Source organism: Bos indicus, chromosome 1, assembly GCF_029378745.1.
Source record: "Bos indicus isolate NIAB-ARS_2022 breed Sahiwal x Tharparkar chromosome 1, NIAB-ARS_B.indTharparkar_mat_pri_1.0, whole genome shotgun sequence".
NCBI lineage: Eukaryota > Metazoa > Chordata > Mammalia > Artiodactyla > Bovidae > Bos > Bos indicus.
In genome coordinates this window covers 61,548,290-61,572,452 of record NC_091760.1, presented here as the reverse complement: position 1 = coordinate 61,572,452, position 24,163 = coordinate 61,548,290, and the positions used below count along the sequence as shown (strand labels likewise).

The window sequence follows — 24,163 nt, the reverse complement described above, 5'->3', positions numbered from 1 at the left end:
CGAGTCAGTGATGCCATCCAGCCATCTCATCCTCTGTCATCCCCTTCTCCTGCCCCCAATCCCTCCTAGCATCAGAGTCTTTTCCAATGAGTCTCTCTATATTAATAGCAAATTTATGTCTAGCCTATAAAAATCTAAAATAAACAGGAATTTCCAGCTAAGTTTATTTGTGGTATTAACATCTGAATTTAGATTTTATTCATGACTACTCTGAGAATATTTTGTAACTTCTAGATTTCCTTTTGTTTTCTTTACATAGGTAATTGATCATGTGTTATTATTTGAGATATGAGAAAAATGCAAATGTTTCTGTTCATTTTTCTCTGAATGTCTTAATTTGGTAGACTAAAACTATAAAGAAAACACTTTCAAAGAAAACATTTTCAAAAGAAATTTTGATATTTTTGTTTGTGAAATTTCCATGATAAAGCTAACTTACAAATAATGAAAATGAAACTGGAGAAAATTAATTGTGGGATTTATTCAAATTTTTATTTGAATTTAAATATGTGTTTGGATTTAAATTTGTCAAACATTTTTATAACTTTTTAAATTCAGACATATTCACTGATTCCTAGAGTAATATGATAGAGCTGATGTTACCTAAATGCTTCTTCAAGTCCTTATTTGAAAAGCCTGTAGGAAATACTGGAGAAGGCAATGGCACCCCACCCCAGTACTCTTTCCTGGAAAATCCCATAGACCAAGGAGCCTGGTGGGCTCCAGTCCATGGGGTCGCAAAGAGTCGGACATGACTGAGTGACTTCACTTTCACTTTTCACTTTCATGCATTGGAGAAAGAAATGGCAACCCACTCCAGTGTTCTTGCCTGGAGAATCCCAGGGACAGGGGAGCCTGGTGGGCCACCGTCTATGGGGTTGCACAGAGTCGGACACGACTGAGGCAACTTAGCAGCAGCAGTAGCAGTAGGAAATACTGGATGAGAAAATGAATCAGGGATCGAGCCCAGGTCTTCCACATTGCAAGCAGATTCTTTACCAGTTGAACCAAAAGTGAAGCCTGAATAGGCTATCTGCTGACCCTAATGCCCTCACCTTCCTTCATGAGTAAATGGGGGATTAAGTTAATCTCCTTTTGAGAGTCCAGTCTAGTTTTCTTATAGCACCCACATTTGCTTTACTTGATATATTTTCCACATGATGGCACTTAGAATTGGCTTCCCTTATTTTGCCACATTCTTTTAGCATTTGACAAGAATGAAGTAATCACTGCCACTACCAAAATAACATAGCATTATTGATGAGAATCACAGTAGTAGTAATAACTATCATTTAATTGAGTACTTGGACTTCCCTGGTGACTCAGTGGTAGAAAACTTGCCTGTCAATGCAGAAGACCCAGGTTCGATTCCTGGTTAGGAACTTCTCCTCGAGGAGGGAATGGCAACCCACTCCAGTATTCTTGCCTGGAGAATTCCCTAAACAGAGGACCCTGGTGGGCTACAGTCCATGGGGTTATGAAAGAGTAATACATGACTTTGCAATTAAACAAAAACAATTGAGTACTTACTCCATGCACCTACTACTGTATTACACATTATTTTTCAGGCCCATTTAATCACCATATTTAGTAGATATTATTATACCTTTATTTTACATATAAGAAAGGTGAGACTCAGAGAGTCCAGTGCTTTGTCTAAAGTGACATGATCAATAAAGGTGAAACCTGAAATCAAAGCTCGGTCTGTCTTAATTGCAGAGATTGAGTTGTAACTATTCTACTGATGCTAAAGGTGAGGTTCTGCATTTGGGTATGTTTCCTCTTTCACAGTTATGTATCCTTTAAGAATGATTAATATATTGTTTAACCTTAACAACATTGATTTATAATCACGTTCTGTCACAGGATCATAGAGAAAGCAAAGGAATTCCAGAAAAACATCTGCTTCATTGACTATGCTAAAACCTTTGACTGTGTGGAACACAACAAAATGTGGAAAATTCTTAAAGAGCTAGGAGTATCAGACCACCTTAGCTGTCTCCTGAGAAAGCTGTATGTAGGTCCAGAAGAACAGTTAGAACTGGACATGGAAAAACAGATTGGTTCAAAATTGGGAAGGGAGTACATCAAGGCTGTATATTGTCACCCGCTTATTTAACTTATATGCAGAGTACCTCATGCAAAATGATGGGCTGGATGAATCACAGGCTGGAATCAAGACTGTCAGGAAAAATATCAACAAACTCAGATATGCAGATAATCCACTCTAATGGCAGAAAGCGAAGAGGAATGAGAGAGTCTCTTGATGAGGGTGAAAGAGGAGTGTGCAAAAGCTAGCTTAAAACTCAAAATTCTAAAAATGAAGATCATGTCATACAGTCGCAACACTCCATGGCAAATAGATGAGGGAAAAGTGAAAAAAGTGGCAGATTTTATGTTCTTGGGCTCCAAAATCACTGCAGACATTGACTGCAGCCATGAAATTAAAAGATGCTTGCTTCTTGGAAGAAAAGCTGTGACCAACCTAGACAGAGTACTAAAGAGCAGAGACATCACTTTGCTGACAGAGGTCTGTACGGTCAAAGCTATGGTTTTTCCAGTATTCGTGTCCAGCTGTGAGAGTTGGACCTTAAAGAAGACTGAGCACCAGTGATTTGATGCTTTCAAATTGTGGTGCTGGAGAAGACACTTGAGAGACCCTTTCAAATCAGTCAATACTAAAGTAAATCAATGCTGAATATTCATTGGAAGGACTGATGCTGATGTTGAAGCTCCAATACTTTGGCCACCTGATATGAAGACCTGACCTATTGAAAAAGACTCTAATGCTGGGAAAGACTGAGGGCAGAAGAAGAAGGGGGCAACAGAGAATGAGATGGTTGGATGGCATTACCAGCTCAGTGGACATGAATTTGAGCAAACTCTGGGAGACAGGGAAGGACATGGAAGCCTGGTGTGCTGCAGTTCATGGGGTCACAACATAGGACACAGTTTAGCAATTGAACAATTGTCACAGGAGGCTTTATGAAGGGATGTCTTCTCTGATACTTTGCACCATCTTCAAGAAGAGTTTTGATGAGTGTGGTAAAAACTATGGCTCACTTAAAATAAAAAGGATTAAAAAAGCAAACAAATGAATTTTAGAGAAACCATCAGGAATAATGTTTTCTTCCTTTTGAAGGCAGGCTTGGCTTACCTTGTTCATGGGGTTCTCAAGGCAAGAAGTGGTTTGCAATTTCCTTCTCCAGTGGAGCACATTTTGTCAGAATTCTCTGAAGAGTATGAAAACTCGCTGAACAGTATGAAAATTCTCTGAACAGTATGTAAAGGCAAAAATATATGACACTGAAAGATGAACTCCTCAGATTGGTAGGTGCCCAATGTGCTACTGGAGAAGAGTGGAGAAATAACTGCAGAAAAATAAAGAGATGGAGCCAAAGTGAAAATAACACCCAGTTGTAGTTGTGACTGGTGATGGAAGTAGTGTCGGATGCTGTCAAGAACAATATTGCATAGGAATCTGGAATGTTAGGTCCATGAATCGAGGTAAATTGGAAGTGGTCAAACAGGAGATGGCAAGAGTGAACATCAACATTTTAGGAAACAGTGAAATAAAATGGACTGGGATGGGCAAATTTAATTCAGATGACCATGATATCTACTACTGTGGCAAGCATCCCTTTGAAGAAGAAATGGGGTAGCCCTCATAGTCATTGAAAGACTCTGAAATGCAATACTTAGGTGCAGTCACAAAAATGACAGAATGATCTCAGTTTGTTTCCAAGGCAAACCATTCAGTATCACAGTAAGGCATGTCTGTGCCCCAACCACTAATCCAAAGAAGCTGAAGTTGAGCAGTTCTATGATGACCTACAAGACTTAATAAAACTAACACCAAAAAAGATGCCCTTTTCATTATAGGGAAATGGATTGCAAAAGTAGGAAGTCAAGAGATACCTGGAGTAACAGGCAAGTTTGGCCTTGGAGTACAAAATGAAGCAGGGCAAAGCCTAACAGAGTTTTGTTGAGAGAATGCACTGGAATAGCAAGCGCCCTCTTCCAACAACACAAGATACAACTCTACAAATGGACATCACCAGATGGTCAATACTGAAATCAGATTGATTATATTCTTTGCAGCCGAAGATGGAGAAGCCCTATAAATCAGCAAAAACAAGACCAAGAGCTGACTGTGGCTCCAATCAAAAATGCCTTATTGCAAAATTCAGACTTAAATTGAAGAAAGTAGGGAAAATCACTAGACCATTCAGATGTGACCTAAATCAAATCCCTTACAATTATGCAGTGAAAGTGACAAATAGATTCAAGGGATTAGATCTGATAGACAGAGTTCCTGAAGAACTATGGATGGAGGTTCATGATATTGTACAGGAGGCAGTGACCAAGACCATCACCAAAAAGAAAAAAAAAAAGGCAAAATGGTTGTCTGAAGAGGCCTTACAAATAGCTGAGAAAAGAAGAGAAGCTAAAGGCAAAGGAGAAAAGAAAACTATGCCCATCTGAATGCAGAGTTCCAAAGAAGAGCAAGGAGAGGTAAGAAAGCCTTCCTCAGTGATCGGTGCAAAGAAAAAAACAATAGAATGGGAAAGACAAGAGATCTCTTCAAGAAAATTAGAGAAACCAGTGAACCTATATGCAGGTCAGGAAGCAACAGTTAGAACTGGACATGGAACAAGAGACTGGTTCCAAATAGGACAAGGAGTACGTCAAGGCTGCATATTGTCGCCCTGCTTGTTTAACTTATATGCAGAAGGCAATGGCACCCCACTCCAGTACTCTTGCCTGGAAAATCACATGGACAGAGGAGCCTGGTGGGCTGTAGTCCATGGGGTCACTAGGAGTCGGACACGACTGAGCGACTTCACTTTCACTTTTCACTTTCATGCATTGGAGAAGGAAATGGCAACCCACTCCGGCATTCTTGCCTGGAGAATCCCAGGGATGGGGGAGCCTGGTGGGCTGCCATCTATGGGGTTGCACAGAGTCGACATGACTGAAGTGACTTAGCAGCAGCAGCAGAGTACATCATGAGAAACACTGGGCTGGAAGAACCACAAGCTGGAATCAAGATTGCTGGGAGAAATCTCAATAACCTCAGATATGCAGATGACACCACCCTTATGGCAGAAAGTGAAGAGGAAATAAAAAGCCTCTTGATGACAGTGAAAGAGGAGAGTGAAATAGTTTTCTTAAAGCTCAACATTCAGAAAACTAAGATCATGACATCTGGTCCCATCACTTCATGGGAAATAGATGGGGAAACAGTGGAAACAGTGTCAGACTTTATCTTTTGAGCTCCAAAATCACTGCAGATGGTGATTTCAGCCATGAAATTAAAAGACGCTTACTCCTTGGAAGGAAAGTTATGACCAAGCTACACAGCATATTAAAAAGCAGAGACATTATTTTTCCAACAAAGGTCTGTCTAGTCAAGGCTATGGTTTTTCCAGTAGTCATATATGGATGGACATAAGTTTGGGTAAACTCCGGGAGTTGGTGATGGACAGGGAGGCCTGATGTGCTGCGATTCATGGGGTCGCAAAGAGTCGGACATGACTGAGTGACTGAACTGAAGGGAACATTTCATGAAAAGATGGGCACAATAAAGGACAGAAATGGTATGGACCTAACAGAAGCAAAGATATTAAGAAGTGGCAAGAATACACAGAAGAACTGTATAAAAAAGATCTTCACGACCCAGATAATCACGATGGTGTGATCACTTACTTAGAGCCAGACATCCTGGAATGTGAAGTCAAGTGGGCCTTAGGGAAGCATCACTACGAACAAAGCTATGGAAGTGATGAAATTTCAGCTGAGTTATTTCAAACCCTAAAAGATGATGCTGTGAAAGTGCTGCACTCAATATGCCAGCAAATTTGGAAAACTCAGAAGTGGCTACAGGACTGGAAAAAATCAGTTTTCATTCCAGTCCCAAAGAAAGGCAATGCCAAAGAATGCTCAAACTACTGCACAATTGCACTGATCTCATACACTAGGAAAGTAATCCTCAAAATTCTCCAAGCGAGGCTTCAATGGTTCATCAACTGTGAACTTCCATATGATGAAACTGGATTTAGTAAAGGCAGAAGAACCAGAGATCAAATTGCCAACATCCTTTGGATCATAGAAAAAGAAAAAAGTTCTAGAAAAACTTCTGCTGAATTGACTACACCAAAGCCTTTGACTGTGTGGATCACAAGGAACTGTGGAAAATTCTTAAAGAGATGGGAATACCAGACCACTGACCTGCCTCCTGAGAAATCTGTATGCAGGTCAAGAAGCAACAGTTAGAACTGGACATGGAACAATGAACTGGTTCCAAATTGGGAAAGGAGTACATCAAGGCTTTATAATGTCACCTTGCTTATTTAACTTAACTGCAGAGTGCATCATGCAAAATCCTGGGCTGGATGAAGCTCAAGCTGGAATCAAGATTACCAGCAGAAATATCAATAACCTCAAATATGCAGATGACACCAACTTTATGGCAAAAAGCAAAGAGCAACTAAAGAGTCTCTTGATGAAAGTAAAAGAGGAGAGTCAAAAAGTTAGCTTAAAACTCAGCATTCAGAAAACTAAGATCATGGCATCTGGTCCCATCACATTATGGCAAATAGATCAGGCAACATGAAAACAGTAACAGACTTTATTTTCTTGGGCTCCAAAATCACTGCAGATGATGACAGAAACCATGAAATTAAAAGACCGTTGCTGCTTGGAAGAAGAGCTATGACCAACCTAGACAGCATATTAAAAATCAGAGACATTACATTGCCCACAAAGGTCTGTCTAGTCAACGCTATGGTTTTTTCCAGTAGTCATGTGTGGATGTGAGATTTGGACTATATGGAAAGCTGAGCACCAAAGAATTGGTGCTTTAGAACTGTAGGGTTGGAAAAGACTCTTGAGAGTCTCTTGGACTGCAAGGAGATCAATCCTAAAGGAAATCAATCCTGAATATTCATTGGAAGGACTGATGTTGAAGCTGTAGCTCCAATACTTTGGCCAACTGATGCAAAGAACTGACTCATTGGAAGAGACCCTGATGCTGGGCATGATTGAAGGCAGGAGGAGAAGGGGACGACAGAGAATGAGATGGTTGGATGGTATCACCGGTTCAATGGACATGAGTTTGAGCAAGCTCAGGAAGTTGTTGATGGACAGAGAAGCCTGGCGTGCTGCAATCCATTAGATTGCAAAGAATTGGACACAACTGAGTGACTGAACTGAACTTGGCTTACCTTGGTCTTCTCTGGTGACTTAGATGGTAAAGAATCTGCCTGTTGTGCAGGAGACCTGAGTTTGATCCCTGGTTCAGGAAAATCTGCTGGGGAAGGGAATGACAGTCCATTCCAGTATCCTTGCCTGGAGAATTCTATGGCTAGAGAAACCTGGCAGGCCCCACCCAGTATGTGTGCTCACAGAAAGTTGGACACAACTGAATGACTAACACAGTTTACTTACCTTGCACATCTATATTTTGCATTTTATGTCTGGCTTAGACTAGTTTTTCCAAACAAAACAAAAACAGCTTGTGCTCCCTATGTACAAATATATAGCATGTGTTTAATTAGATACATCTTTGTATATGGTTAATATGAGTTAGTAGAAGGCTTTATCTTCAGTCTATTTTGAAGCAGTACCAGCATGACTGAATTTTGATGACTTTTAAAATCACAGCTGTTGGAATGCTTGGCAAAATTATGTGATTGAAAGTTATGACCCTTTAAAATATGAGTCATCTCTCATTTTTGTTGCTCATTACCTAATAGACAGTAAGTGGGAACATATCTTCCATGTGTGAGCTGTCATTCATAAAATTCATAAATATGGTGGCAGGGAAGAGAGACTAGAAGAAGAAGGAGGGTAGTGAAATGATAATAGAAATAAGAGGAGAGAGAGGAGAGGAAAAGCCTTCCCTGGTGGCTCAGATGATAAAGGATATGGCTGCAATGCAAGAGACCCAGTTTCGATCCCTGGGTCGGAAAGATCCCGAGAGAAGGAAATTGCAACACACTCTAGTATTCTTGTCTAGAAAATCCCATGGACAGAGGAGCCTGGTGGGTTACAGTCTATAGAATCGCAAAGAGTAGGACACGACTGAGTGACTAATATGAAAAGGAAAATGGAGACGTTGAAGAGAAGGGAAAATTCTGTTCTAAGAGACAAGCTTGAGTCTAAAAATGTATTTTCAGACGCAATTTAAATGATGTAAAAATGGACTTTGAATATATGTTATATGCACTCATTTAAGCATCTGATATGAATCTGGTACTGTGCTAATTTATGGTGATGAAGAAAATGGACATGCAACTTGGAGACAAGAGAGGGAAGTAACTGTTTACCCCAAAGCACTATATAAATGCATATTCTGATTAATGCTATAGTGAAATTATGCCTGGAGGGATAGGTCTTTAGATTGGGTGATCTGGTCAGACCACTCCAGAGTGAGTGAGTGGAGTGAAGTCACTAAGTCGTGTCTGACTCTTTGCGACCCCGTGGACTGTAGCCCACCAGGCTTCTCCGTCCATGGGATTCTCCAGGCAAGAACATTGGAGTGGGTTGCCATTTCCTTCTCCAGGGGATCTTCCCAACCCAGGGATCGAGCCCAGGTCTCCCGCATTGCAGGCAGACGCTTTAACCTCTGAGCCACCACGGAAGCCCAAGAAGTGGTTAAATTGAGGCCAGAAAGATGAAAGAGTTCTACTTTTGTGAAGAGCAATGCAAGAGAAGCTGCAGAGGTGTCATTTCTATCACAAATTTCCCCAAAATACTCTTTACAGCTGGCTTAGGGAGCCTGGATAGCTCATTTGGTAGAGCATCAGATTTTTAATCTGAGTACCTAGGGTTCAAGTCCCTGTTCAGGTGACAAGGTCTCATTTGGGGCTTTCCTGCTAGCTCAGCTGGTAAAGAATCTTCCTGTAATGCAGGAGACCCCGGTTTGATCCCTGGGTCAAGAAGATCCTCGGGAGAAGGGAACGGTTACCCACTGCAGTGTTCTGGCCTGGAGAATTCCATGGACTGTATAGTCCATGGGGTTGCAAAGAGTTGGACATGACTGAGCGACTTTCACTTTCTTTGTTCAAATTACTATCAAAGTCCATTTATTGCACAGTTTCAGTTACAGTGGGGAAAATTTGTTTCTGATCAGTAAATCAAAAGCAGTGTAGATTCATTTATTTAACAAGTATGGATTGATACTAAGCACTTACTATAGGCAAGATATGCTGTCCCAGGAGCTGAATGACAATGGCGAACAAAAAAAGACAGGGAATCACTCAGGAGTTCATTCTAGGGCTGGCAGCACTCTCACAGAGCATCATTATCTGATCAGTGTTGCTTCAAGCCAGATGGGCTGATGGCGTGAGACCCTCAGGAAGGATATGAGGCTGCCTTTTCCTGTGTGCCTTTTGACTTCCGTAGAGTTGATAAGGCTTTTCCTCAGATCTCAACATTTTTGTTATATGTTGTTTACTCATTACATGTTTATTGGCACTTTATAGACCAAAGTGATCAATGAAGACCTAGAAAGTGAACAGGCTCCAAAGGTTTTCAGAAGAACAGAACATTTTTGGACCCAGAAAAATATATCCTCTTTGTTTGCCTTAAGAAAAAAATATTTATTTTATCTAGTTCTGGATTCCTTATGCTTTTGTCAGATATCATTGGAATCTGCTCAGTGCACTGAAAATTTCTTATAGGAAAAGGAGGTAATTAAGGATGAGTCTTTTTTTGTTAAAGAAGCCCTTAGAAGTTTCTTGCCTGTGTTATATGTGAGACTGAGTGAAGAAATCTTGTGAAATGCTTGATTATCCACAGAAGAAGGATATAATTAAGAGAGTTTTACTAGTTTTATTATTTTCTGGGCATGGTTTAAAATAATTATGATTGGGTACCATAAATAGTGGTTCCTTGAAATAGCTAACTTGGCAGCCTAGTAGGGAGGTTATGATCTTGGACTTGTGAGCCTAGTTGAGTCATTAAGTAACAGAGAGCAAAATCTAATTAAATTTGACATCCTCACATGGGGAATCATACCTACAGGTAGTACTACAGCATGAAACTTCCAGAAGGATTTTTTTTTTTTAAGAAAATTCATTAAAAGAGACTGAGGGGGGGAGTTGAAAAATGAAAATTTATGAAATCTGCAAAGGAGCCACTTTCCAGTATTCCCCTCGAGAAAGAATTAGAGCTGTGAAAGTTTACAAAAGGTTATATAATCTTCTATGTAGTTGGCAGCACGAATGGTCAGACCTCAGGCGGCCACATTGTGAAACTGGAATCACCATGAACCTTAAGAAGTCTCTCCTGTAGCTAAATGCTATCACATTCACACAAGGTGTCATTAGGGAATGCAGCCCCTTTTTGTTGCTGGACAAAGGTACTCTAATATCGTCATTTAACACCATCTTCAAAAGGATCACACACAATATCATCACTTTAATGAAAACTCATTTCACTTTTTCATATTTCTTTCAAATTTCAAATTTCATATTCTTTCAAATATATGAATGATATTTTACATAGTTTGAGATAATATACAAACCATTTTCTGATTTGCTTTTCTATTTAACATAATAGCCTAAACATACGGCTTCCCTGGTGGCTCAGTCGGTAAAGAATCTGCCTGAAATGCAGCAGAAGTGGGTTTGATCGCTGGATTGGGAAGATCCCCTGGGGAAGGAAGTGGCAACCCACTCCAGTACTCTTGCCTGGGAAATCCTATGGACAGAGCAGCCTGGTGGGCTACAGTCCATGGGGTTGCAAGAGTCAGACAGGACTTAGTGACTAAACCTCCACCATGTTTTAATGTTAAACAGCTTATGTATTTTAAGATTTAGTGGCTTTATAATATTTGAATGAATTAATAAGCCATACTAGATCAATCTCCTATATTTGGATGTTTATACTGGTTCTAATTTTTTATTACTATAGATAAATTTCAATTTTTTAAACCAATTTAAATAGTTTTGGTATAAAGCAAGTGCTTAATAAATATTTGGTGATGAGACTTTCTTGGCTAGTATTGTCAGGAATGTATTTCTGATTTTGGAATCTCAGTTCCTTATCCAAAGCTTTATACGTTTTACAATGTGACAAAATTATGTGAGTACCTTTTACTGTCAGCCTCTCCAGTATTTGTTACCCTGTTAAACATTTTAAAATGAATCTAGGTTAATAGTTCCTTTAGTTTACATGCATTGTGTCTATTATACTAAAGAATACTTTACCCTTTGTGTAATTCTTATATTTTTAAAAGAGGATTTTTTGGTGTGGAAAAATTACAGAGATCTGTTTAGAAAATGGGTGAGATGGTGAAACATGAGAAAAAAGAGCCGAGGTAAGGACGATGTTAAATTCCTCCTCAGAGCCCACCCCTAGTTTCTATAAGTGGGGCACATCGCCTTTCTTCCTCTTCTTGTCCCCAAGCCCCTTTGTGCTCTGCTCAAGGAGCACAGCTCTCAAATGTAGCTCTTACTGCCCAGACTTCACACCCAGACTGAAAGTCCAACCTACAAAATTAGAATGCAAAATTATGAGTTTAAGCCTTTTCCTCCCTCACAGTTTAATAGCTAGATATAGAAATGTGTTTATGCCCTGAAGGGGATACTTTAAAAATTTAAAATGAGCACCAAATACGTAGTTATTAAAAAGTAATTTCATCCATGGCAGGCAACTGTCAGCCCATAGGATGTAGTGCTGTGGAAATAAAAAAAGTATCTAATTGTTTTTTTGAAGTCATAAAATTGGCATAATATCATAGAATGTTAAAGCTGCAAGAGGTCCTAGAGATCACCCTCATTTTATAAATGAGGAGCCACATTCAGAGAGTGGTGACATTCCAGAAACCATGGAGCTTAGTGTTGGAGCTGGAGCTAGAACCCAGAGCAGTGGATTTGCACAACCTCATCTTTATGGGACTGTCTTCTGGGAAGAGAAGCAGCAGCCAATTCCAAGTACAGAGGTGAAACTGGCTTTTAAGGCTCTGCTCTTAATAGATGCTTAATAAGTATCTTTCATATGAATTCCCACACTCTGAAACTGTGATCAAAAAGTCTTTCGAAGATGAACAATAGAAAAAGACCATGTCACTGGGTTTACCACCGCCCCCCGACCACACACATGCATGCATGCATGCACACACGCGTGTGCACACACACACACACATACACTTGTTCAAAGAATGTTACACAGAGGTTTTCAAGCTATTCTCTAAAAACTTGTGTATTCCTTGGCATCTCTTGAGGGTCACCGTGAGGATGGAGATAGTGAGACACCAGTCTTTAATCAACACGGCTCAGCCAGTGTCTGTAACATCCAGCAAACTCTGTAAGGTTTTGTGTTCAGAAAGGCTCTGCCTCTCTCAAGCATATAGGCACACATGTATGTACCCATATGTATGCACATTTGGAAACTACTGATCTAGACGAGTTATCTAATTTTACCAGCAAATCCCTGGAGGCTCAAGACAGCTGGCATGGCTGTGTGACCTCCCTGGTTAGTTAGGAGGTGAGAAGGGAAAGCAAAGAGGGCTACAATCAGAAATCCTGAGGTTCTTAGTACGAAGCCTGCCTCTGTTAGTTTATCAGATTTGTTAACTCGGACCAGTTATTTAACTTGATGAGTCTCTATTTTCTTGTTTATGAAGTGGGATGCGGTTCATGGGGTGCAAAGAGTTGGACACAACTGAGCGACTGAACTGAACTGAACTGCATTTTTTCTATAGGATAGTACCTTAAAATGAAATGAAGAAGTGTGTGTGTGTGTGTGTGTGTGTGTGTGTGTGTGTGTGTGTATAAACTGGTAATTTCAGTATTAGAAAAAAAATGTTTCGATTGTTTTTGTCATTTTCCCATTTCTTTGTCTCAGGGTCAGGGCTGGAACCATGCTTTCTGCATCCCACTGAATACTCTTTTGACTACAGAATGGCTGGTCATCCTGCTCAGGTCAGAATTGTTTCCAATCCCTGGTGCTTGATTCTGGTAGCAGCTATGTGGGCCCCACATCCCTTATCTCATTCCTCAGTTCCATTTTGAGAAATAGAAATCCTGAAAACTCCTAAAGTTATGATGCCTGTGAACCCATAATCACTGCTCCACATCACAACAAATTCTGAGAAATGATAGGAATAAGAAACTGGCATCTTGAACTGTCCACCTCTTCTAATGCTTGGTAGCACAAAATGTCCCTAAGTCACAGTACTCTCTTTTTTAGTGACTGACAAATTATCCTCTATTATACGTTTTCCCCATATTTAGCTTCTGTTCCAACCTCAATTTCTTTCATCTCTTGTCATTGCACCTCCTCCTCTGGTTCTTTGTTCCTTTTGGAACAATCGTGTGTGTGTGTGTGTGTGTGTGTGTGTGTGTATTACACACAATATGTATTTGTTTGCACATATATGTGCATACCCATGCACACAGAGGTATGCAAATGACAGGGCAGAATGGCAAGATACTTTATTAAAATGTATGTAGTTCTTTTGCTACTAGGGCTCAAGGGCAGAAGCATAAGCTGTTACCAATAAAAAATTTGAGCCCACTCAGAGTCAAGTTAAAAAGCTGAAGACTGATTACACGGTACTAAAAATGAAAGCAGAATGGGGAGAGAGGCAGCCCATTTAAAAGAGAAGCACCTGGTCGCGGGAGATTATCAGTGAACTCCACGCAGTACTGCTGGGTACAGAGAAGACCTCAGTGCTGTAAAATTGGGAAGCAAATTCATCAAATCTGTGTCAAACTGTTGGCAGGTGGGGAACACAGTGGGATAAGGGAGATGCAGTGGTGGCAAGAAGCATTTTAAATTAGTGAAACTGTGAGTATGTTCTGGTGACAAATAACCAGGAGAAACCCACTCTTTTTATACTTTCTAAAACAAAGTTCATCAGATAAACCCTTTTAAGATCCATTGCATTCCATAGGTAATATGTTGACTGTGGTCCGTGTTATTTCCTCCTGGGATGGATTGCATCATTAGTCTGCATTAGTTTTAAATCTAGTCTATAAGTCTGCTTTTTCCACCATCTCATGGCCCTCTTGCTCTTGGAAGGTGACTATATGGAAGGATGGATCCCACTCTTCTCCTCTCTCCCCTCCCCAACTCCCCACACTTGCCTCGCACTCCTGAGCACCATGACCAAAGGTCCCACACCCACTATTCTTTCTTGCATAGGCAGATTGTTCGGTAGCGTCTTCACATGCTGATTGATTTTAAGACTTGACCTGCTTTGTGTCCGTTTTAAAATTGTGCTGTCCTTTCACCTGAACCTCTGTGGAAATAAAAGCCCCTTTAAACCCTGTGAACTAAATATTTTACTATCCTTTGGGTTATGGCCTGTGGTGGGAACCCCTTAGGGTTTCCCATGGTCCTCTCCCATCCCCCTTAGCAGCACGTGGGCAGATATGAGTAGTGTGGTATGGAGGTTGGGAACAAAAGCACCAGGATTAGAAATACTTGATTTAAATCATTAACTGGGTGAATTATTTAAACTTTTTAATTCTCAGTTGCCCCATTTGTAATTGGAGGTACAAATATCCTCATAAAATTTTTGTGCAAAATAAGCAAATACTGTATAAAATGTTTAGCATAGTGCTTTGTACGTGGTATCATTTTAAAGCAAATGACTAGAAAACTGAAATCCACTGGGCTTCTTCCCACTAGATATAAACTCCTTGGAGCAGAGACTATGTAAGTATCTGTGCAGAACATAGTAGGCACTTAATTAATTTGGAAGTAATGAGTGCAAGAATGCATGCATTTATGAACAAATCATAAAACTAGAGTTCAGAAGATCAAATAACTTGCCCAAAGTCATCCATTACTAAAAGAGCTGGCATTGAAGCTAAAAGTACTTTATTGTGTACTACTAGTCAGTCTTCTGTAACATAAATGCTTTCTTTAGTTTCTTTACTTCATAGAGGATAAGCCCTTGCTTTTTCAAGCACAATTCCTGGAGCTTTACAGGCTTGGTGATAAAAACAGCCATAAATCTCGGGGACTTGATTGTAAAGGGTTTTGGCACAATTACCTGCATGAATTTATCTGTTTGGTGAAGGTGTGGGCTCAAACCACAACAGCCACCAGCAGTGAGAACTCATCTCCTGAGCCTTAATTAAAACAGTCCTTGGAGAATACAACTGCCTCAGGAAGTGCCAGAAATCTCGTCTGAAAGCTTCCTGATTGTGATATTTCCAATGTCATATTGCAGATTCAAGAAACTTGGGTGTTTGGAATAAGTTTAGGATAAGAACAGCCTCACTTTAAGTGCTTATCTTAACCACCAAACCATCTGTTCTTCTCCCGTCGTGGTTCCATGTGCTGTTGTACATAAGAGCAAGCGTTCCTCTCCCTGTCCCATTTTGCATCCGAACAAGATCTATTTCCAAAGTAGCTTATTTTCCTCCTTTCTCCATCATGAAAAGCGAAGCTAGCTGTGAACTTTTCAGCAGAACTGAAAGAATCTTCTTCACCTCTTTCCTTTTTAAATTAATTTTTAAAATTTATTTACTTATTTTTGTCTGGGCTGGGTCTTCATTGCTGTGTGAGCTTTTCTCTAGTTGCAGCACGTGGGGGCTACTTTCTAGTTGCGGTGCCCAGGCTTCTCACTGCAATGGTTTCTTTTTCTACAACAAATGGGCTCTCAGGGGCAGGCTTCAGCAGTTGCGGCTGCCGGGCTCTAGAGCACAGGCTCAATAGCTGTGGTGCACAGGCTTAGTTGTTCCACTATGACATGTGGGGTCTTCCTGAGTCAGGGCTTGAACCCACGTTTCCTGCATTGACAGGTGAATTATTTACCACTGAGCCATCAATGAAGCCCTTTCTTCACTTCTTTCTAATAGCTCCTTCCCAAACTCCTCCTTCCTAAATCTCTTGCTTTAAACTAATAGTTATTTCAGTGTGGTTGCCTCCTCCCTCTTTTTTTTTTTTTTTTTTTTTTACTCTTCACAGCTAATTCATTACTATGCCTATTATTTTTTTCTCTAAACAATGTCTCGTGTCTCTTGTATATCATCTCATCATTAGATTATTACACAAATCTTTTGTTTCCCTGCTTCTAGATTCTCCCACGTTCATGCCATCTCAGAAAAAAATGGAAGAGTAATTGGTTTCAGATAATAAAGCAGGGCTATCAGAAAAAAAATAAGAAAAAGATAATTTGATCATGTGCCCTATTACAAGATGTACAGTGCCCAAAACAGGGGCAGTGAATGTCGCTTTTCTTCCCTGTCCTCATCAGGGTATACCTAGAGTAGCACATTGAATTCTGGGCACATTTAAGGAACATCAACAAACTGAAGAAAACTCATTACAGGGTGACCCCGATGGCAGTGGGCCTGGATGTCATGAGAGGTTAAGAGCCAAGTTAAAAACCCTGAGGGAGTTCATTTGAAAACAGAAAGACTAAAGGAAAACAGGACAAACTAAGAGTTAAAGGAATGTTACATAGTAGGAGGAGTAAACTTTTTTTTTTCTTTTTGTCACTTGCAAGAATAATAGTTAAACCACTGACGGGAGACAAGGGTTAGTTGGATTTCAGATCCATCTAAGGAAGAAATCACTCATGTTTGATCGCTATAAAAAGTGATGCACACCTTTGTGAGACAGTGACTTTCCTGTAGCAGAAGCGAGTGCCTGAAAACGTACTTCACATTCTGTAGGATGTATTCAGTTATAGAGAAGGCAAATAGACTGCATGACCTCTTGGATTATCTGCAATGCTAAATGATTGTGATTCTTCCATATATGAATCTTGTTATTCACCATTTTCTTTCTTTTACACTTTTTGTTTGTTTTTATAAACAGATTTATTGAGGTGGATTTTACATATAAAAATTACTGACTAACATTGGAGCTTTTCAAGACTTTCCTAGAACAGTTTTAAGTTGACAGCAAAATTGAGAGGCACAGAGATTTCCCAAGTACCTCCTGTCCCAACACATGAATGGCTTCCCCATTATCAACATCCTCTACTAGAGTGGCACTTTTGTTACAGTTGATGAGCCTACCTTGATACATAATCACCCAAAGTCCATAGTTTACCTTAAGGTTCATTCTTGGTATATTTTCTATTAGTTTAGACAAACGTGTAGTGACATGTATCCATTATTATACTATACAAACTATTTTTGCTGCCTTCAGTTCAGTTCAGTTGCTTAGTCGTGTCTGACTCTTTGTGACCCCATGGACTGCACCATGCCACGCCTCCCTGTCCATCGCCAACTCTCAGAATTTACTCGAATTCATGTCCATTGTGTCGGTGATGCCATCCAACCATCTCATCCTCTGTCATCCCCTTCTCCTGCCTTCATTCTTTTCCAGCATCAGGGTCTTTTCAAATGAGTCAGTTCTTCACATCAGGTGGCCAAAGCATTGGAGTGTCAGCTTTAGCATCAGTCCTTCCAATGAATATTCAGGACTGATTTCCGTTAAGATGGACTGGTTGGATCTCCTTGCAGTCCAAGGGACTCTCAAGAATCTTCTCCAACACCACAGTTCAAAAGCATCAATTCTTCAGCGCTCAGCTTTCTTTATAGTCCAACTCTTGCATCCATACATGACCACTGGAAAAACCATAGCTTTGACTAGATGGACCTTTGTTGGCAAAGTGATGTCTACTTTTTAATATGCTGTCTAGGTTGGTCATAGCTTTTCTTCCAAGGAGCAAGAAGTGTCTTTTAATTTCATGGCTGCAGTCACCATTTGATTTTGGATCCCAAGAAAATAAAGTCTGTTAGTATTTCCACTGTCTCCCCATCTATTTGCCATGAAGTGATGGGACCAGATGCCTTGATCTTAAAGCCAACTTTTTCACTTTTCTCTTTCACTTTCATCAAGAGGCTCTTCAGTTCTTCTTTGCTTTCTGCCATAAGAGTACCTTAACTTTCCTCTATAATTTTCTTATCCATTCTCCTCCGCCAGCCCTGGTATCCATGATCTTCTCCCCATCTTTGTAACGTTGGAGGCTTCTTATTTTTCCGGATTATTATATAGTTGGATTCATATAGTATATAGCCTTTTCACATTGGTTTCTTTCACTTAGTAATGCGCATTTAAGGTTATTCCATGTCTTTTCATGACTTCATAGCTCATTTCCCATTAGTGTCAAATGATATTCCATTGTCTAGATGTACTCCAGTTAATTATCCTTTCAGCAACTGAAGGACATCTCAGTTGCTTTTTTTCACTTTCATAGTGAATTATTTTTGCTTTAATCCATTCAGTTGTCCCCACCTACTATGGTTTCTCCTGACTGATGTATCATTGCACATCCATACTAACTCCTGGACAATCTACACCTGTATCTCCCTCAAAGTCAGCTCAAAGTGTCCTCAAATTAAACTCACCTCTCTAGTTGGTTGGTACCTGAATTGGTTAGGGTTTAGGCTAAGAATCTGTAGCAAATGTACTAGGGAAAAAGATCAACAAGCAAACAAACAAAAGACAGTGGCGGAAATGTAAGAGAAAGTCATTCCTCTCTTGGGTGACAGCTCAGAAGCAGGCCATCTTGATGAGGGTGGTTTTGCATGTTTAATAAATGGCTTTTGTGTCTGGCCCAGGAAACATTTCCTTTTCTCACCTTCTTGCAACAGTAGGCTCTTGGCAAGGTGCAAAGCAGTGCATGATCAATAATTTAAAGTGCAAACTTGGAAGTGGCATGTATCACCTTCACTCACATTGCCTTAACCAGAATTTAGTCTCATGGTTGCACTGACTATAAGGAAGACTAGGGAACAGAGACTTCCTTGAGTGGCCAGGGACCAACTTATATTCCATTGCCAATGAAAGGGAGAATAGATCTTGAAGAACATCCCACAACTGATGAGGGTCACCCCTCAGAATTGGAAAAGCCCCTGATGCTTGGAAAGATTGAGGGCAAAAGGAGAAGGAGGGAGCAGAGGATGAGATGGTTGGATGGCATCACTGACTCAATGGACATGAGTTTGAGGAAACCCCGGGAGACAGTGAAGGACAGGGAAGCCTGGTGTGCCGTAGTTCATGGGGTCACAAAGAATCCGACATGACTGAGTGACTGAAAAACAACAACCTCTCAGAATTATTTACTTGAGGGTTTGTTGCTTTATTTTTTACCTTTTTTATAACAGTACATTTGGCTGTTCTGAATAATAATTTGCCACTGATTCTATTAAGAGTTTAGTAATAAGTTCATGTTTAAAATTTACAGTCTTAGATCTATCAGTAATTTTAACATTGTCCTTTTTCAGCATGAGGTTCTGTGCTTTAAAATTAATGTCCCATAGTTCCTCTAAAAAGAGAATTGGCAAAAGACAGTGAACCTTCAGAATCTGTGAATATAGTTTGTGGGTTTGTGTGTGCTCAGCCATGTCTGACTCTTTGCAACCCCATGGACTGTAGCCCGCCAGGCTCCTCTGTCCATGGGATTCTCCAAGCAAGAACACTGGAACCCACATCTCCTATATTGGCCAGCGGCTTCTTTACCACTATGTCATCTGGGAAGCCCCAAGGTGGCATGGTTTAAACTGTGTACCCCAAGGTACACGGTTTAAAATGTACAAATTGCAAAGTGATACACTGACAATTCTCATAGTACTCCTGGCTTACTGATGAGACTTGAAATCTTTACATTTTCACACAGGTTCATTATTTGCGCGTGAAAGCAACAGTATTTGGTGCTTAAAGGAACAAATTAGTCAGGTTCTCTGCAAAGTGCTCCTCCCCAGTGTATCTGCCTGCGGTTGCACCCATCCAACTGATGAAAAGGGAAGAGTGCTCAATGGAACTAGCACTTACAGAAACTTGCAACTCCAAAGCCTGTTTGCATGACTTTTATAAGCTTTAAACATTAGTTAGATGGTTATTAAATGCTTAAGTAAACATTTGTTGTATCTAATCAACTCAGAAGGGTGTCTTTGAAGTTAATTTTACTTCTGTAGTTTCTTTGAAGTTTTATTTTGTCTCTAAACAAAATTCTCTAAATTAAATCTCTGCCTTAATAGGGTAAATGGTAAAAGTGAAATTGCATAGTGAATATGCTTAAAAAACTGTCAGTCTGGATGGATTAGTTTCTCAATTACTTCCTCCTCTATGCTGTTTAAAATTGGCTTTTCCTTCTGTTCTGATGTTTATCAGGAAATATTATGGTATTACCATAAATGGAAAGAAAACCTTCATCTTTCACATCTTTAAAATTTGCTCAAAGGTAACTTTGTCATCACTCCTGAATCATTTTGCACCTAAAACTGAACTTTGTGCATCTTTCCGATTGACTGATCATAAGCATTCTTTCAATTCCAACTTCCATTTATTTGATATCACAGCACACACGGTTCATTATTTCTCAGAAGTACTAGACTGTGAATTGCCTCATGGCTGCTCAACAAACTGTGTCAAGCAATAAAATCCTGCGTCACTGGATTGGGTAAAAGTCTGCTTCTTTGGCATTCTTTTCATAGTCTTTATCACAGAATCCAATTGTAACTTGACTTCTGTCTTCTATTACATGTGAGGAAGCACAATCAGAATACTGACACAAACTTTAACATGTAACACCAAGGTCTCCTGCTGTGGTCCCTCTACCCTTATCTGCACATTTTGTTTATGTCTGAAAATAAGGGCTGATAGATGGGAGAATCCTCATTAAACAAAGAGAGATATGGACCTCTTCTTTCAGGATAAATTCAGACCCCAAATTACTTCTAAAGTGACTAGTTCTTGTAAATCCAGGACTCAAATCTGGAACATCTAATAAGAACTCAATCACATACACATAAAGTCAGCACATCACTGCCCACTACCATATTTAATCTGTGAATAATGAATCAGCCCACATTATCCTCTTCTCGGATTCTCAGTATTTATTTTAAGTACTCTAAGAGCCCTTGGCTTCCCCATGTTTTGGGGTTGGCAGAGTTTAAAGTCAGTCTAGTTTAATATAAGCTTGATTATTGCTTTTTGATCATCTATCTTGGATTTTTCATTCAGTCATTCACTGTTAGAAGTTTTCTGTACTACTGATGTAAACCATGTATTTATGTTTACAGATGATAATGATCACCATCAACATCATCACATAAAACATGGGACACTGAAGCTAGATACATAGTATTTATTTCTAAATAATTTCCTGTTAAGTGAGTAGTCAAAAGTCAAGTCCCCAGATCTATCTGTTCAGTTTGAGACTCTAGACTAAGAACTAAATATCAGTTCATTGATCCCATTTGCTTTCCTTTGGACTCCAACTAAACTCTTGTTAGTTCTCCAAAATTAAAGTCCCCTCCCCTGAAACTCATTAGAACATATACACACACTGAAGCCACAGTGGATGCCGAAGACAGCTCAGTTTGAAGCTTACTGCCTTAAATAATCCCACATGTATGAAAAAAAATGGAAAACTATATATATGGGGAAAAACAAAAGTATACATGCTTCTATAAAGAGTAGAATTTAAAGAGGCATTTATATAAAAATAACTGAGAAAAAATTGATCGATTTTATATACATTCATAATACATTTTATAAATTAGAATTAAAAGGAACTTTTTAACCTCATAAAGGAAATCACTAAAAATATAGGAAACAATTTAATGGTGAAGCACTGCCTTGAAAGCCAGTAATGAGATGAAGATTCCTCATAACCCAATTTCACATTAAAAGCCTCATAATTTGTACAGGAAAGCAAAAAAGAGAATAAAAGGCATGAAGATTGGAAAGAGAAATAAAGCTTTTATTATTTGAAGAAAATATGATTGTCTACATAAAATAAGAGGATTTATATACTATGAGAACTATAAAATATAAAAATGGTTGAATACAAAAATCAATTGTGTTTGTATACTTCACCACAATAAACACACTTCTATATTTCTCCTCAGGTAACTTTAGTGATGTTTGCATACAGTGACTGGGGCTTGGATGCTTAACTTGCAAAGAGATGAGGACTTCCAGGGCAGGAAGCCAAAGTAGCAGCACATTAGGGAGTTTAACCCACTCCAGTGTTCTTGCCTGGAGAATCTCCGGGACGGGGGGGCCCTGGTGAACTGCCGTCTATGGGGTCGCACAGAGTCGGACACAACTGAAGCGACTTAGCAGCAGCAGCAGCAGCAGCAGCAGGGAGTTTATTTGGGTGTAGGAAAGGCTATCCTGGAGCAGGAGTCATTGGAACTAGTATTCAGTATGGGTAGAAATGGGTCAAGAAAAGGATGTGGATGGGTGGGACCAGGGTAGTCTTGGCTAAAGTGATATGTACAATAATATAGAGATGGAGGCCAGGGCCAACACAGAATTCCACGTATTAGTGTTGAAAGTGTTAGTCACTCAGTCGTGTCCGAGTCTTTACAACCCCACGGACTACCAGACTCTTCTGTCCATGGAATTCTCAAGGCAAGAATACTGGAATGGGTTGCCATTCCCTTCTCCAGGGGATCTTCCTGACCCAGGGATAGAACCTGGGGCTTCCGAATTGCAGGCAGATTCTTTACCTTCTGAGACAGGGAATAATCAAAGGCCTCAGGGAAGGAGGTGAGTTTGATTTGCTAGCCAACACCAGTGAAGAGAGTCACTGAGAAGTTCACTGAAGGGAAATATAAAATGTTTATAAGTAACGGAAGATGAGAATTCATGGTGTTTATGCTAATTGAGGGGACTTCCTTGGTGGCTCAGAAGGTAAAGAATCTGCCTGCAGTGCAAGAGACCTGGCTTTGATTCCTGCATTGGGAAGATCCCCTGGAGAAGGAAATGGCAACCCACTCCAGTATTCTTGCCTAGAGAATCCCATGGATATAGAAGCCTGGTGGGCTACAGTTCATGGGGTCTCAAAGAGCCAGACACAACTGAACAACTGAGCATACAAAGAGACAGTTCAGTTCAGTTCAGTCGCTCAGTCGTGTCCGACTGTTTGTGACCCCATGAATTGCAGCACTCCAGGCCTCCCTGTCCATCACCAACTCCCGGAGTTCACTCAAACTCACGTCCATCGAGTCAGTGATGCCATCCAGCCATCTCATCCTCTGTCGTCCCCTTCTCCTCCAGCCCCCAATCCCTTCCAGCATCAGAGTCTTTTCCAATGAGACAAGGTGATGCTAATTGAGAATGAAAATCTAGGACCCTGGAATGAGTCCATTGGTGTCTACACATTTGATTAAAATAAGCCCTACTTTTCATTAGTCAGAAATGAGTCTTCAGTTTGGTCTGATAAAGCTCTGGAGATTGGTGGAGTCTCAGTGTTGACGGTGTGTTAGCAGTTCCAGCTGGTTAGATGGGTGCAATAAAGCAGCATTTGATTGCTGTATCTCCTGGGCATGTGCCTTAGTCGATGGAACATTTTCCTTTTTCAAAAGTAATGCAGAGTGACTGGATCTAGATTGGAAGCCATTTTAAGGGTCTGTTAGCCTGTAGACAACAGGAAGCCCCCAAAGTGCACCGAGAAGAGATTGGCACAGACCGACTTCTGCCGTGGGGGCTGGGGGCATGCAGAGGAGCATCCTGATGGGAACCACAGAGAGGAGTTGACCATCCATGACTCTTCCAAAGAGAAAGCAATTTAGTCATCTGAAAAGACACTAACACACAAAAAATGAGAAAAGACACAGTCCCTGCCTTCCCAGGAAGTGTTAATATTTTGATTATTTGGATGAGCTTGCTGTAAAGAGGCCAGCCTGCTTTTAAAACTGCACTGTTTGGTGCTGCTTGAGCTTTACCAGGGCTTGAGGAGGCTCTGCTGGGAACGTCTATTAACAGTCTAGGCACAAGCTAGGAGCCAATGCATGCAAATGAAAAACAAACAAACCCAAAGGTGGGATGGAGAGAAGGAGGTGCAGCGGGGAGGGCCAGGGAGTAGATGAAACAGGCAACCCACCCATCCGATGCATTCTTCTCTGCTCTCGATTCCAAACTGCACAGGCTTGGCTGAGCGTGCACCTCACTTGTTAATCTCCTTTTTGCATCCCTGTTTTGTGGCTGTCAGAACTCCATATTATGCAAATTGGGTTTAAGCAATTAAGGCAATAATGTTTCCCTTGAAGAGTTTGACAAGGTGGTGGGAGCTTGGACTGAATTTTATAGACAGGAGCTTGGATGCTTATTTACCTACAAATAGAAGAGAAACAAGACAAGGGAAAACACAGCAGCATTATTCTTCACCTGATCTGTGCTACTGACTTTCTTTTCTTCAGTTGCTTCACAGTAGAACAAAGGGTCACTC

At 40.3% G+C, this 24,163-nt stretch overlaps 1 protein-coding gene and 1 non-coding gene across 3 annotated transcripts in view; both read left to right on the top strand.

Moving 5' to 3' along the window:
• LSAMP (limbic system associated membrane protein) overlaps positions 1-24,163 on the top strand; it is a 634,880-nt gene that overhangs the window by 237,885 nt on the left and 372,832 nt on the right. The gene's annotated exons all lie outside the window — the stretch shown is intronic.
• TRNAK-UUU (transfer RNA lysine (anticodon UUU)) lies at positions 8,781-8,853 on the top strand. Its single transcript has one exon. It is a non-coding gene; the product is annotated as a tRNA-Lys (tRNA).